Raw genomic sequence first — 6,000 nt, forward strand, 5'->3', positions numbered from 1 at the left:
ACATCTGTTCTATAGTCATGCCTTTAGCCATGTCTTCTCTTCATCTCCTTGGACCATAATTGCTGCATTCCTAGGATGTGATATATTTTCCATGCTGACTTCACTCCTGCCTTCCACAAACACCACTAGCGGGGAGGATAGACAAGGGACATTGACCCGAAGAATGTCTATCCCTCATCTGGCATGGTTCAAGACTGACCTGTGAACACAAAATGTCACCACATGGTCGGAGGCAAGAGAGGACATCACTGAGACTGGGGACAAAAGAGGACACGGATGTGTTGCTGCTGACCTTGTGGAGCAAGGGTCTCAAAGCCCCTGGAGAAAAGAGGTGCTGTCACCCCTAGAGGACTGCCCTACATGTGGCACAGATCCTGCAGAAGGTGGGGTGGCCACCCTGCGTGGCCAGCAGCAGAGGGTGGGTGCACAGGTAAATGATGCTGCCACCTCCCTGCCATCCTCGATGCTGTAGACCAGAGGCAGCACCACGGTTGGAACCTGGAAGGGCAAGAGCCAATCCATGGGGACACATGTGGATCAAGCCCAAGGATCAACCACGGACTCTCAGTAGCCCAGAGCCCTGAACTTGTCTTGTGTACAATGCGAGTGAGAATCAACCTGAATCAGCATGTCAACACCATTCTGGTGGCCCAATCTCAGGATCCCATGAAAGAAATACTGGGCTGGTCAGCTGGAGCAATGTGTTGGCCAAGCCATTGTCCTAGTACCTGGTCCCTGGGAAACAACACCATTGACATGAATCCTGGGGCTCCACGGGACATCTGGTCAACCCCACATGCATGCTAGAGAGTTGGAGAGCAAACACCTCAAAGAGAAGAAATGGGGACTGGGTCCGCACAGTTCTTGGTCCAGCTTAGTGCACCCTTCTCAGATGGCTCTGCAGATCCCAGCCAGTCCCAGGCACTGGAGGGGGACTTAGAAAACTTGGAGGAAGGCCCTCCAAAATATGAAGCACCCAGAGGCTAAGGGACTGAGCTAGGAGCCCTCTTTGGCCAGATCTAAGGGCAGTAGTGGCTGCAGCTGCCATCTAACTGGGCTCCTGACCTACACATCACACTGTTACTCAACTCTGGGCCTTTGCTTATGATGTTCCCTCTGCCTGGTGGCCCTTCCCTTCATCCCACCTTTACCTGGACAACTCTTACCATGATTTAAGATTCAGTTCAGGGACCACTTTCTTCAAGAAGGCTTTACTAATCCCTTAGCCTGGGGAAGGCACCCCCTCCCGTGGGCTTATCTTTATCACGACACTCACTATGTGGTATAATAATACTGTGTTTCAGAATCTGTTTTCATCTTTGTATTTTTAGTCCCCCGCAGAGTAACTGGTAGATAATTTGTGTTCAATAAAGTGTCAACTGAATAATAAGTGATTAAAGTAATGTGTGAAGGACATGACACTCTTTCTTCAGAAATAATTACGAGGATATTTTCATTGACTCACTGTCATTTTAAAACCTCTAGTTTGAAATGTCTCTTCCGCCGTAAACATGAAGTACTTTTCAGCTCTCATTATCTCTACTTGAGTTGCCCTGGGATTGAGAACTTGCATATTTCAGGGCCCAGCCCTTCCATTGTTCCACCAAATAGACAATGGATAGAACACAATTAGGACAGTGATTGGCGTACTGTAAGCATGCATTAATGTATTATTTATTACTGTGGTGGGGAGACTTGACTTCCAATTTTTGGTTACGGTGGACTATTTCTCAGGCCCCCAAACTCCCAAATTAAAAACAACTAAAAATTCTAAATAAGTTATTTTAAAGCCATCAGAGAGCTGAAAATATATTAAACAATAGTCAGGCCAAAATTTAAGGAAAAATGGAAATCCAGAAACAGACTGGGAAACTTGAATTTTTTTTTCTTGGCTTCATGGAGTAATAGAAATCAAGACCCAGGTCTGCACAAGGTGAAGATTCTAAGAGATCTTCCCAGCATGAGCTGGGGCCCCACTGAGATTCCCCTTCATGGTAAGACTGAGATAAAAGTCAACCAGCTCGAACAAGTTTAGGCAGCTGGATTGACATTGCTTGCTGCATCAAGAAAACCCCCAAGCCTTTTAAAGATATTGTATTCTTATTATGTAACTGCTACACTTCCACTTTTTTTTTTTAATTAATTAATTTATTTATTTTTGGCTGTGTTGGGTTTTCGTTTCTGTGCAAGGGCTTTCTCTAGTTGTGGCAAGCAGGGGCCACTCTTCATCGCGGTGTGCGGGCCTCTCACTGTTGTGGCCTCTCTTGTTGCGGAGCCCAGGCTCCAGACGCGCAGGCTCAGTAGTTGTGGCTCACGGGCTTAGTTGCTCCGCGGCATGTGGGATCTTCCCAGACCAGGGCTCAAACCCGTGTTCCCTGCATTGGCAGGCAGACTCTTAACCACTGCGCCACCAGGGAAGCCCCATCAATTTTTTTCTTAATAATACATTTCGGGTCTAAGGTACAGCACATAGTCAAACATACCAAGCATATAACAAAGCACGCAACATGTGAGAGAACCATCTGCAAGAATGGACCACAGAAACAGACTTTCCAATACTTTTAGATCTTGAAATTATTGGACACGGACTATAAAATAACTATGCTTGCTGTGATCAGCTGAATAATGGCCTCCCAAAATGTCCACCTCCTTAGCAGGCCTATTTTGTAGTATGGATCTGAGAATTATTCTCAGGAGCTAATCCTATAATCTGTTTCTTCAGCTCTCCCAGTGATTCTTTCAATGATCTCTATCCCTTTCTGCTAAAACTAGCTGGAGCAGATTCTGCTTTCTGCTGCTAAGATCCTAACCAATGCTGTGATTATACTAATTCTCAAATATCCACAGTATCTTTTTTGTTCATCTTGGCTGCCTATGGGATTCTTGGAGTCATGTTATTTTTTCCTCAGTGGTTTATAGATTCTCCTCTGTTGTTTAGCTTCCAGAGTTACAGATAAAAATCTGATGCCAGTCTGACTCTATTTCCTTTGTAAGTATCTTGTTCTTTCCGGTTGGAAGCTTGGAACCCTTTATCTTTAAGTGGGTCTGTCATTTTATGATACTGATCGATGTTTGGAAAATTCCAACAAACACCATTAAGGGATATGAGGTTTCTTTAATTGCAAAGGATGTGAAATCTTTTCTGCAGAGGTGACTCCTCAAGGAACAGATGATGGCTCTACAGGCGCAGCAGTGTCACAGGTGGACACACAGCATCCCAGACCCCCTGAATCTTCATGGACGTGCCCATTGCTTGTCAGTCCCTTCACGGAGTGTCAGCCCACCAGGCACGAGAAGCCCACTTCGGTCTTTCTTGGGTTTTCAAAGCACCTTCTTGGTCCCTCTGGATTCTTCTGGAAATCTGCCCATGTGCTCCAAGGGCAAATGACAGGGGCAAGCAACAGCGGCACATTCCTGAGTGTTCAGCGTGTGACTGTTTGAATATAAAACCCAAGTCTCCAGGCATTCCTTAGTTTAAACCATCTCTTGGAAGAATTCCTGCTCTTTGGGATATTGAAATTTTATGAGAATATGCTCAGATGTTCTTCTCTTCAATCTTGCTTGATTTGGGGGACTTTAAAAATTTTTAGCTTTATCTCTCATTGAAAACATTTTTTTTTCTATTATTTTATTATCATTCTTCTTCATCTCTTATATTTTTCACATTCCAGGCTTCATATTTTTCCCTGTTAAGTCTCCTAAATCTCTCCTCCAAGCACCTTTTTTCCATCATGATTTTCAACTCTATTTTTGCTCAGCATTTAGAGAATCCTGTCTTCTTCCTTATCAACCAGACCAAGACCATGATCCAGGCCACAGTGAACGCTCTTTCTCAGTTTGACTATTGAATTTTCCCCCCCAGTTTTATTGAGATATAATTGACATGCAGCACTGTATACGTTTAAGGTGTACAGCATAATGATTTGACCTACATACATCATAAAATGATGACTACACCAGGTTTAGTGAACATCTGGCATCTCATATAGGTACAACATTAAAGAAATAGGAAAAACTTGTTTTCCTTGTGATGAGAACTGTTAAGATGTACTCTCTAAGAACTTTCGTCTATAACATACAGCAGTATTAGTGATCTTTATCACATTGTACATTACATCCCTAGTACTTATTGATATGATAACTGGAGGTCTGTACCTTTTGACTATCTTCGTCCAGTTTCCCCTCCCAACACCCCCTACCTCTGGTAGCCACAGATTTGATCTCTTTTTCTATATGTTTGGTATTTTTTCAAAGTATAATTGACCTGCAACACCACGTTAGTTCCTGGTACAAGACCTAGTGATTCAATATTTCTATACATTTCAAAATGATCATCATGATAAGTCTAGTTACCATCTGCCACCATATAAAGATATTACACAATTCTTGACTATATTCCCCACACTGTACATTTCATACCTGTGACTCATTTATTTTGTAACTGGAAGTTTGTACTTCTTAGCCTCCCTCACCTATTTCTCTCTTCCCCCTACCCCCCTCCGCTCTGGCAACTACCTGTTTGTTCTCTGTATCTATGACTCTGTTTCTGTTTTGTTGTGTTTGTTCATTTGTTTTGTTCTTTAGATTCTACATATAAGTGAAATCATTCAATATTTATCTTTCTCTGTCTGACTTATTTCACTTAATACCCTCTAGGTCCATCCGTGTTGTCAAAAATGGCAAGATTTCATTCTTCTTTTATGGCTAAGTCACATTCCACTATATATGTATATATATATATACCTCAGCTTCTTTATCCATTCATCTATCAGTGGGCACATAGGTCGCTTCCATATCTTGGCTATTGTAAACAATCCTGCAATGAACATTGGGGTGCATGTATCTTTTCAAATTAGTGCTTTCATTTTCTTCAGATTTGAATTTCTAAATTTGAAAAATATTTCATTGTAATTCTCAAAAGTCTGTCTTATGATCTAACCAAATCTCTGTAAGTGCTTTTTTGTTATTATTTGACTCTTCCAAGAATTCATTTTCAGTGGCAGTAGCCTGCTTCGAGTGGGCCCACTGGTCATCCAGAGCTAAGCAATGTTTCTGATTCCACACATTTCCATCTTTGAACCTGTGGGAGTTTCATCATTTCCTTTTCTTTAGCTCACTTCTGAATTCTCTTTCCATATATGTGAGTATATCCTGTCTTAATTCTCAGCAAGCAAGGCAAATCTTTTGTTTTTTAAGAGGATGGGAGAAGGAGTTGAAGTTCCAGCAACATTTGACCAGCACCTCAGTCATAACTAAGCACCACCCATTTCCATGTGCTTCTCAAACGCCAGCGGTCAGTTGGAGCACCCAAGGAAGTCTCTCTCAGGGTGTGACTCTTTAGAAGGCTGGCTATTTCATCTTCAATCTTTTTATGTCCTAATTAATAATGACTGAATTACCTGGGACCCTTACACAACATTCCTAGCCTATTAGGGCACATACCCTCTCAAGGTGGCCATTTATGCTGTTAACATTTCACAGTTTATAGGTGCAACTTCAATATTAGAGTCTTCTGAGCCCATGGTAGGGAGTTAGCTAATGCAGCTTCAAGAGAAAGGAATAGCTTTTGAATTTCTCTCAGGGCTTTGAAGTCTCCATGTGTGGGGCAAACTGTTCCACAGAACTGTTTTCTGAAATACGGTGGTAGGAACAAATTGGATGCTGTTTTTATGGATCAAGATAACTGGGGTCACATTGCTGGTAGTACAACCTCCATACAACCCAGGTTGCAAGGAATAATTTCTAGGTCTTTTTTTCCCTCACAGATAAAATATAGGCCTTTCAATGCTATAAGAGCAATTTTGTTCAATTCACAGGAAATTGCATTGGCATAAGACCCAAAACTATCTGTGGAACAATTTACCCATGATGATTTTTAACATGTCACAGTGGAAAATGGGACTCACAGCCTTTGAGAAGTCTCCAAGCTGAGAACTTTTGAAAGCAGTGCTGGTATGAAGTAATTGTATTACGACATTGAATTTCAGACCCTTCCAGCTG

Source organism: Balaenoptera ricei, chromosome 13, assembly GCF_028023285.1.
Source record: "Balaenoptera ricei isolate mBalRic1 chromosome 13, mBalRic1.hap2, whole genome shotgun sequence".
In the NCBI taxonomy this organism is placed as follows: domain Eukaryota; kingdom Metazoa; phylum Chordata; class Mammalia; order Artiodactyla; family Balaenopteridae; genus Balaenoptera; species Balaenoptera ricei.